Source organism: Taudactylus pleione, unplaced genomic scaffold (assembly GCF_031769625.1).
Source record: "Taudactylus pleione unplaced genomic scaffold, aTauple2 ptg000502l, whole genome shotgun sequence".
Classification (NCBI taxonomy): Eukaryota; Metazoa; Chordata; class Amphibia; order Anura; family Myobatrachidae; genus Taudactylus; species Taudactylus pleione.
Genome location: NW_028284904.1, coordinates 6,634,526 through 6,645,222, shown reverse-complemented (window position 1 = coordinate 6,645,222; position 10,697 = coordinate 6,634,526).

Below are 10,697 nucleotides of genomic sequence, written 5' to 3'. Positions count from 1 at the left end.
TTTGCCATTGCATGTTTTTTTCTGCTTGCAATCAAATGCTTCATGACCTATCTTGTAACATTAGTGGCACTTGAATTTTCTCACTCACTGTGTAATGCAGTACTCTCAGCATTTGCCTCACAGGTCATGCATTCTTGGAACTGCAGTAGCTTTGCTCTGACTGTATCTGTAGTTAACTTGGCTGTGTTTGTTTTCAACTTCACAAATAGAAAGTCAAACTCAGGAGTTAAGTTTTGTCACATCGCTGTAGTGATCTCTTCATCATCTATTTACACTTCTACAGACAATAGTCACTGAGAAAATAATCTTGTCAAAGTAGTCACTCATACTAGTGCATTCACATTACTTTGTATTGAATAATACACATGATAATAATACACATACAATTGTACCCATGGCTCACTCTACATTATCTGGGTTTGGACTGTCACCAAAGTCTACTATCACTTTCCACAATCTTTCACATTTTAATTTCATTTCCATAGCAAACTTCCATGTGATATAATTTTCTGCGTCTTTCAGTTTGATAAACCCCAGTATTGGTGTATCTCCTGTGTGTTTGCTTTTCAAAAGCATAATTATTCAGCTTCTGTGCTCTAGTTACTGTAGCTTCTCTGCTGACACACTGTACTGGAAACTCTCTGTAATGGCTTCATTCTGTGCTTGCAGGTGTCTAAGATGGTGCCTGTGTGCTGCTGGGCTTTCGAGAAGCTTGGGGCCTGTATACCTGTAGCTTGTATGCCTGGGCCCATAACCAGTTGGAATATGTGTGCACAGGTAGCTGTGGTATGGCAGGGTGAGTCTACACACAAGTGGATGCCCTAAGACAAGATCAGCCCAGTATTTAACTAGTGGGGTGGTTTGTTAATTAACAATGTGATTATATATCTGTACTCAGTTATGCATACATAGCACTTGTTGTATGAAGTGGAGCTCGAGAGGAGTATACAGGTCACCATCTGTTAACTGTATCTGGTTAACGGTGCAGGTTGTAAGTAGTACCAGGCTCTCTAGCAGTGGTAGCAGCTCTCTGGAGATGTAAAATTGTGAGAGTTGCAGGTCTCTATGGAGCGAAGAGGATGATGTCCGTCTTCCACAGTGGCACAGAGACAATATGCACTGTGCATACACAGTAGTGGTGTTGGGGTCTTCTTGGTTAGTGATTTGAAGCCTCCCTGTATGAACCTAAGTATGGAAAATGCTCAGTAGCACTTTCTGGGCCTAATTCAGCAGAGTATGATTCATCCTCGTGCTGGTCTCCGTAGCATCCAGGAGGGTGTTTGCAAAAACACAAACTGAGTACCCGATCCATATACTTACCATAGCGGTGTATTTGTGTGACCACATACCCCAGTAACCGGCTCCTGACTATTCAGTGAGAACTGTCAGGAGCTGCCAGCTAATCAGCAGCCGCTCTATAGTTAGGGGCTGCTGATTGGCTCCAGCTCATGACAGTTCCCACATGGGCTGGCCAGTGTGTCAAGAGCCGAAAGCCAATCAGCAGCCGTTAACTGTAGAGTGGCCACTGATTGGCTCCAGCTCCTGACTCACTGAACAGCCCACGTCGGAACTGTCAGGAGCCAGAGCCAATCAGCGGCTACACTACAGTTAGCGGGCGATGATTGGCTGGCAGCTCCTGACAGTTTTCACTGAATAGTTGGGAACCAGTTAGTGGTGTATGTGGTCACACAAATACACCGCTATGGTAAGTATATGGATCAGGTACTCAGTTTGTGTTTTTGAAAAGACCCCCCTGGATGCTACGTAGACCACCGCGAGGATGGAGATGAGTATAGGATTTTTTTTGCAGGTCATTCCTCAAGGAATTCTTCATGAGAAATCTGGCAGCAGGTAAGTATGTGTGAGTGAGGTATGTGTGCTTTAAACTTTTACTGTATATGGTGTGTGTGTACTGTCTTCATTTAACTATTTATTTTACAGTGGAGGTACGGGTGCCGGCCGCATGCTGGAACTTGTAATTCCATAAGTTCAAAAGGGCAGGCATTCTGGCACCTGTAGTTCTACTGTAAAATACAATAGTTTACTTTGATTTTCCACTTTATTACCCCTGTACCCACAGCCCAGCAGTGCAGGGAAGAGCCCCGGTCTTCAGACCAAGCCTGGGGTTTTGGGAGAGGGGTGACCCCTGAGATCCCCAGCTTGGCCTCAGCGAATTGGGGTTAGAATGCTTTGGCCCTGGAGACACAGTAATAGGGTCTCCAGGCTGTGGCATTACACCCCAGCCGTTTTGGGTCCAGTGCTGGTTTTAATTATAGTGGGACCCCTACGCATTTTTTCCCCATATCATTAAAACCAGGACTGGCCCTGTAGCCTTGTGCTGGTAACTTATTTACTGCGGAACCCTACTCCTTTTGTTGCCCATAATTTTAGGAACCAGGACTGGCTGGCAAGTCCGGCGCTAGTTAGGCTTTTGGTGTGGACCCTATGTAATTTTTTTTTTTCAAACTCACAGCTTAGGAGGTGGTCTGTTTGAAACTTAAATTTCACAGTGCATTTTCTACAATCTCACACAAGATTGGAAACTTGATTCTTATTAAATTTACCCCCTAAACTAACTGTTTTGATTTTTTCCAAAGTGCTGCAGTCCACTGCTATGGCATTTATTAATTTTTTTGTGTTATACAGTGCTCCTAAAAACTTTTGTTTTCAAATTCCTGCAGTACATCAATGTGCTTCTGTTTTACACTTCTTTTTTTTTTTTTTTTTTTTTATGCCTCACAGACAGTGCCCTTTAATACAGTAGCTAGTATCTACTAACTCCCCACAGTGTAGTACCTAGTAACACTAGTAACTACAAACTACCTAGTAACTACTAATAAAGATAAAAGTTTGTTGGCCCTTATAATGAGTGCTGCAGCCCAGTCCCCACGCCCTCTCCTGCTGCAGCCAGCCCACATACACAACACAATGCCTACGAGTCAGTGCTCCTGTCCCTGACCTAAATGGATAAATGATCGTTTTTTGTGTTTTTATTTTTTTTTTTATACTATAAGTGCCCCTGGCCCCTACTGCCTGCAGCCCAGTCCCACACCATCTCCCTCCGGTCTCCAGTGAGAAATGGCGCCCGATCATGAGGGAAAGACTATATATGCAGGCCAAAACCTGCGAGTTCTGATGCCGGGAAGATGACATTTTGCCTCGATTCAGGATCCGAGCTCAATGGAAAGACCTGAGCCCGCGTTCTGATCTACTCAGATACCCTAATTTCAGTGTTTTCGGTTTCTTTCCTAGAGACCAGACCAGCAAGTCTCTAGTTTTAACATAGGCGTAAATGTTATAAGAGGCGTGTACGTTATAACATACAGTAAGCATGAAATTTAAAACGTAAGCAAGCATGCCCAAATGGCCTCATATGCAAATCTGTGCCTGAACAGCATGAATGCCCCCTACTGTACTCTGCCCATTAACCCTTTCCTACATGTTGATGAGGTGCAGTATTTTGCTTCTAAGACCTAACCTAAAAGTATAACTTAAGTGCTGAAGAACTTCCTAATGTCTTTCTCTGCTGGGTTTCTTGTGTAAACTTCATGACTTACTTATTCTGCCAACACAAACAGCATGTGCATCCAGGGATCCAAACACCCCTAGAAAACTGATAGACTGGCTTCCCCCCCATGACTACTTCTACTTATAATAAAATAACACACTGGGGGTAGTTTAATTCACACAACTGTAGACATAGGGAGAATATTTTTTTTATTTCTCTTTTTAATATATATATACATATAATCTTTTATAGAATTTACTCTATTGCAATCCACTATTTATTAATTTATCTAGGCAAAAAAACACAGGAAAAGAGTGAAAACAGTGCATCAATTATTAACAAAATGCATTTTGTGTAAAATAATTTACATATATTCAAATTGCATAACTTATTAAGCATTATGCTTTTTAGCAGCTGATGTTATAGTTACACTCCATCATATAAATCAGTGTCATTACGTATGTGTAATGATGTTTACAGGGAAGACAGTCAATATGGGTTCTGTCCAAACCCCCACATAAGAACGAAAACAGTCCATAAGGCTCATGTCCTTTTCCCTACATGGGAGCATCCACAACCCATAAGGGTCATGCCCAATCCCCTAAATTGAGAAAAAAAAATGAACTTACACCGCGGGTAGTTAAATTCACACGCCTGTAGAAATAGGGAGACAATTTTTTTTTATTTCTCTTTTTAATATATATCTTTTATAGAATTTACTATATCGCAAACCACTATTTATTAATTTATTTATGTGAAAAACACAGGAAAAGAGTGAAAACAGTGCATCAATAATTAACAAAATGCATTATTGGTTAAATAATTCACATATATTCAAATTGAGCTACCCATACTGCATTACACTTTTTAACAGCTAATATTATAGTTACACTCCTTCATATAATTCAGCATCATTACTAACGTGTATTTAATGTTATCTATAGCTAAGACAGCCCACATAAGAACAAAAACAGTGTATAAAGATCAAGTTCTTTCCCTATATGGGAATACTCCTAATCCATAAGGATAATACCCAAACCCCAAATCAAGGTAAAGAATAATAATAATAAAAAATACCAACCTCACACTGGGGGTAGTTTAATTTACACGCCTGTAGAAATAGGGAGATTATTTTTAATATATATATTTATATATATTTTTTCAGTTATAACACTTACTACATGCAAAGCACTGTATTTTCATTTCTATATGTCAACAACACAGGAAAGAGGGCTTCCATAACAAACAAGATGCATTGTGGGCAAGATAATTTGCATATATGCAAATTACCTTGCGAATAGTGCCATGTGATTGATGTGGTGCTTCCACTCTTTCCCTGCATGGTTGATATATGGGAATCAGTGAGTGGTATTGGTATGTTGGTGGGTATGGTGGGGGAAGATATATATTTTAAAAAAACGAAAATATATTTAATCTCTCTAATTTTAATTGTTTCTGATATAAAGAGACATATAAGAAGCTTGGTACACATTAGCTACTGATGGGGTACACCGGAAAGAGCAGAGCAGAGCAGAGCAGAGCAGAGCAGAGCAATTATAATTGCTTTCCACTCTTTCCCTGCATGGTTGATATATGGGAATCAGTGAGTGGTATTGGTATGGTGGGGGAAGATATATATTTTAAAAAAACGAAAATATATTTAATCTCTCTAATTTTAATTGTTTCTGATATAAAGAGACATATAAGAAGCTTGGTACACATTAGCTACTGATGGGGGACACCGGAAAGAGAAGAGCAGAGCAATTATAATTTGCTATTGTTGGGACAGCAACTTCCCCCCCACCTGTCCTGGCCAATACGCCCCTGAGTATGTGTAATTATTTCTGTTTCCTTAAATTCAACTTTTTATAACTCTTTTACTGAAGCCAGATTGTGGAAGTTATACAGTGGGTAGCAAAGTTTGGTCATAGGAACAAGGCTTCTGGTGGTAATCCTGTAGATTAATAGAGGGATATCATCATTGTTATACAGAGTTGGGAAACCAAATTTACATTTTGTATTGTGAAGAGATCACAAAATGCGGTGAATACAGTTGGATGCATTTTTGTGCTAAAATAATGTAAAAAACCACAAGAAGATCAGAACCAGGACTTGATTCGACTTGGTACCCCAAAGTGATTCCAAACTAGGACTCGGTTTGACCTGGAACCAATAAATTTGGTTGTTGTTGGTTCTCTGAGAACCGGACCCGCACAACTCTACTACCAGTACACAACTCATGCATTAGACAGTTTGTCTGTGTCTGGACAGTGTTAGTAATAAATACATTCTAAGTTGCATTTACCATGTAAAATGCATGTACATACAGATGCATATAAGTACTAATTAACTTCAATTAAAGTACTGGAGTGAAATACTAGCAAAACCAATAGGAGAACACAGGGGCATAACCACTAACAAATAGTCTAGAATACCCACAGGTAGATACAGCATGGAGCCTGGAACAATGTCACCATAAACTGTCACTGGAAATAGCAAAGTTGTTCAGGCAACTTCCTGTTCCTGGACTCCGGCTATATACCCTTAGGTAGCTATCCATTGGAGGAGAAAGTCAGCTGAGCTGCCAAGGCTACCACTGGATGAAGGACTGTCAGGTGACACAAACACCTATTTACCTAACCCCAACCTTCCCCTAGTGCCTAAACCTAACCCCTCTGCCTGCAGCCTAAGCCTATCCACCACTAGTGCCTACCCCCAACCTTCCCCTAGTGCCTAACCACAACCTCCCCTAGTGCCTATCCACAACCTCTTCATAAACCTAACCCCTCTGCCTGCACCCTAATCCTAACCACCCCTAGTGTCTAACCCTAACCTATTTACCTGGGCCCGGACTTGCTTGAGGGGCCTGGCACTGCCCCCCCCTCGCTGTATGCTGGGCTGCAGTGGGAGACTGCTTGTGGCTGCTGAGAAGCAGCCGGAGCAGTCTCCTTTGGCTATGAGGGGGGGAACGATCACAGTGATCATACCCCCCTGGTTTAATGCCAGGCTGAGGAACTGACAGCGCAACCCCTCCCCAGCGCGCAGCACCGCTACGTGGAACAGCACATTGTTTTTTTGTTTTGTTTTTTAGTTCAAAGGGGAGTCGCCATGCCTCCCGTGATTAGGCCATGCCCACTTCACCTGGGCCCGGCCGGGCTCTCTAAGGCCCTGCCTCTCCCTAGTGTGTAACCCTATCCTCTCTCCCTGCAGCCTAAATCTAACCACCCCCAAGTGCCTAACCCTTACCTTCCCCTAGTGCCTAACCACAAACTTCCCCTAGTGCCTAACCCTTACCTTCCCCTAGTGCCTAACCACAAACTTCCCCTAGTGCCTAACCACAACCTTCCCCAGGCAGGGGCGCCGAAGGGGGGGAAACGGGTACTAATTACCTGGGCTTGCTGGAGGGGTCCAGTGGGGCCCGGGTCTGGCGCCATCCCCCTCCCTCTTACATCAAAACAGCCCAGCATGTGCCGCTGTGTGCTGGCCTGCACTGAGGGACTGCTTTTGGCTGCTAAGCAGCAGCTGCAGCAGTCTCATATGCCTGTGGGGAGAGCAATCACACTGATTATGCCCTCCACTGGCTATGCACTGGGCTGAGGGGCTCACAGCACCTTACTCCCCAGCGCACAATGCCACCTTCTTCCCCCTGCCCAGCATGGCTCTTGGCATACCTGCCCCTGGTGCCTAACAACAAGCTCCCCCTAGGGCCTAACCCTAACCTTACCCTAGTGAATAACCCCAATCTTCCCCTAGTGCCAAATCCTTAACCTTCCCCTAGTGCCTAACCACAACCTTCCCCTAGTGCATAACCCCAACCTTCACCTACTACCTAACCCCAACCTTCCCCTAGTGCCTAATGGTAAACCTTCCCCTAGTGCCTAACCCTTAACCTTCCCCTAGTGCCTAACCCCAACCTTCACCTATTGCCTTACCCCAACCTTCCCCTAGTGCCTAACGCTTAACCTTCCCCTAGTGCCTAACCCTTAACCTTCCCCTAGTGCCTAACCCCAACCTTCCCCTAATGCCTAACCCCAACCTTCCCCTAGTGCCTAACCCCAATCTATTATGTATTCTCTTTTTTAAAGGATTCACTATATTGTTGCAGTAAGATTCTGCTACTAATTCCCTGGAGACAACATCCAAAGATATGTGAACCAAACTACTATACTCAGTGTAGAATAAAACTGCTAAATAAATGGGATCGGTATGAAATACCGCCGGACCTATTTCCGATGGTTCAAATCCCGACGCCGGAAGACCGGCACCAGTGAAGATTCCTGACAGCTGTAAAGGTAAGTACTAACTAACCTAACCCATCCCTAATCCTAACCCTCCTTTAGGGGTGCCTAACCCTAACCTCCTTCCCTAGTGCATGACCATAACCCCTCTCTAAGTGCCTAAACCTAACCCCCCCCTTCCCCGCAGCCTAAACCTACTGTAAGTCTCCCAGGGGGTGCCTAACCATAAGCCCCCTGGGGGTGCCTAAACCTAACCCCCCTTCCCCTAGCCTAACCATAAACCTCCCATAGGGGGAATCCTATCCCCTAACTTAACACTTCCCCCCCTGCTGTCCACACCCAGATTACCTTCGATCAGTATGCCGGGCGTCGGGCTCCAGGCGTAGGTCTAATGACAGGTGTCGGGATTTCGACACCTGTTATTTGAACCTTGATGGGATTTGACAGTTGGGAAGCTGGCGGTCAGCATTTCGACCATCAGCTACCTGACTGCATCCCAAATGAATATATGATGTGCAGTAATACCAATATACCTACAGTACATAGTTCTTTGTATGCTCCTAGAGTCAATAATAAGCTGTTCTTGGGCAGCACACTAAATCCTAATTATCCCCTTAAGACAACATGTAAAGATATGTAACTAAACTAATGTGGGTAGAATAAAACTGTTAATAAATATATGAAGTGCAGTAATAACAATACACCTACGTAATTTCTTCTACAATAATAAGCCATTCTTGGGCAGCACACTAAATACTATACCTCTGCTACGCTACATGGATTACTAAAATCATCTAAAATTAAGTAGCAAGTCATATGCTATATTTTCAACTGCTAATTCAATTCACAGACTGTACAGCACTGTCTTAACAATAATTCCTTTTCCCGGAAAGGATTTATTATAGTTTTTGCAGTGAAATCTGCTAATTATCCCTGGAAATCAATATCACTATAGAGGGAACAAATAATCAGAAGACGTGTGCAATAAGTCCCTGTGGGTGGAATATTTATTCAAAGCCTCCCCTAGTGCTTTATCCTAACCTCTCCCTAGTGCCTAACCTTAACCCTCTACCTCATGCCTAACCATAATCTACCCGCAGCCTAACCCTAACCTCACCCTAGTGCCTAAACCTAACCCCCCTCCCTGCAGCTTAACCCTAACCACCCCTAGTACCTAACCCTAACCTTCCCCTAGTGTCTAACCCTAACCTTCTCCTAGTGCATAACCCTAACCCCTCTCCCAACAGCTTAACTCTAACCACCCCCTAGTGCCTAACCCTAAGCCCACTCCCTGCAGCTTAACCCTAACCATCTGGGGGTGCCTAACCCTAACCTCCCTTCCCCTAGCCTAAACCTAACCCTCCCAATGGGGTGCTAACCCTGTCCTCTCAGGAGTCTCTAACCTAACCCTCCCCTCTGTGGCTGTCTGCACCCGGCTTACCTTCGATCTGTATGCCGTGTGCCGGCTCCCGGCATAGGTATAATGACAGGCGTCGGGATCTTCATGCCTGTAATTAGACCCCTGCCAGGATTAGACAGTCGGGAAGCCGGCAGTCGGCATTTCGACCGTCGGCTTCCTGACTGCATCACTTAACCCCAACCTTCCCCTAGTGTCTGTTCACAACCACCCCCTAGTGCATTGCCCTAACTCCTCTCCCTGCAGCCTAAATCTAACCACCCTTTAATGCCTAACCCATACCTTCTCCTAGTGTCTAACCCTTACCTTCCCCTAGTGCCTAACCACAACCTCCCCCTAGTGCCGAACTCCAAACTTCCCTTAGTGCCTAACCCTAACCTTCCTTTAGTGCCTAACCCTTACCTTCCCCTAGTGCCTAATCACAACCTCCCCCTAGTGCCTAACCACAACCTCCCCCTAGTGCCTAACCCTTACCTCCCCCTAGTGCCTAACCACAACCTCCCCCTAGTGCCTAACCACAACCTCCCCCTAGTGCCTAACCCCCAAACTTCCCTTAGTGCCTAACCCTAACCTTCCCCTAGTGCCTGACAATGACCTCTCCCTAGTGTCTAACCCCGACCTCCCCTTAGTGCCTAACCCTAAACCTCTTCCTAATACCTAACCCAAAGCTTCCTTTAGTGCCAAACCCCAACCTTCCCCTAGTGCCTAACCCTAACCCCTCTCCCAACAGCTTAACCCTTGCCACCCCCTAGTGCCTAACCCTAAGCCCTCTCCCTACATCTTAACCCTAACCATCCTGTAGTGCCTAACCCTAATCTGCCACTAGTACCTAACCCCAACCTTCCTCTAGTGCTTAAACACAACCTCCCCCTAGTGCCAAACCCTTTTAACCCTAACCACTCTGAGTGCCTAACCCCAATCTTCAACTTTTCCCTAGTGCCTAACCACAATCTCCCCCTAGTGCCTATCTACAACCTCCCCCTAGTGCCTAACCTCGGGATCAGTATGGAATACCATGGGGCGCATGTTCTAATCCCGACAGCGGAGGACCGGCAGTGAAGATCCCGACAGGTAATTATTTTTTCTATTACTAACCCCCCCTATCACTAACCCTCACTTGGGGGTGCCTAACCCTAACCTCCCCCCAAAGTGCCTAACAATAACCCCCCTGCAAGTGCCTAAACCTAACCCCACCTTCGCCGCAGCCTAAACCTAAGTCTCCAATGTGGGTGACTAATCCTGACCTCCCATCTGGGGGTGCCTAAACCTAACCCCCCCTTCCTCTAGCCTAAACCTAACCCTCCCAGGGGGGTGCCTAACCCTGTCCCCCAAGGAGCCTCTAACATAATCCTTCCCCCCATGGCTGTCTGCGACTAGCTTACCTTCGATCGGTATGCCGGGCACTGGCTCCTGGCATAGGTATAATGACAGGCGTCAGGATCTTGACGCCTGTCATTAGACCCCTGCCAGGATTAGACAGTCCACCTAGTGCGTAACCCTAACTCCTCTCCCAAAGCCTAAATCTAACCACACT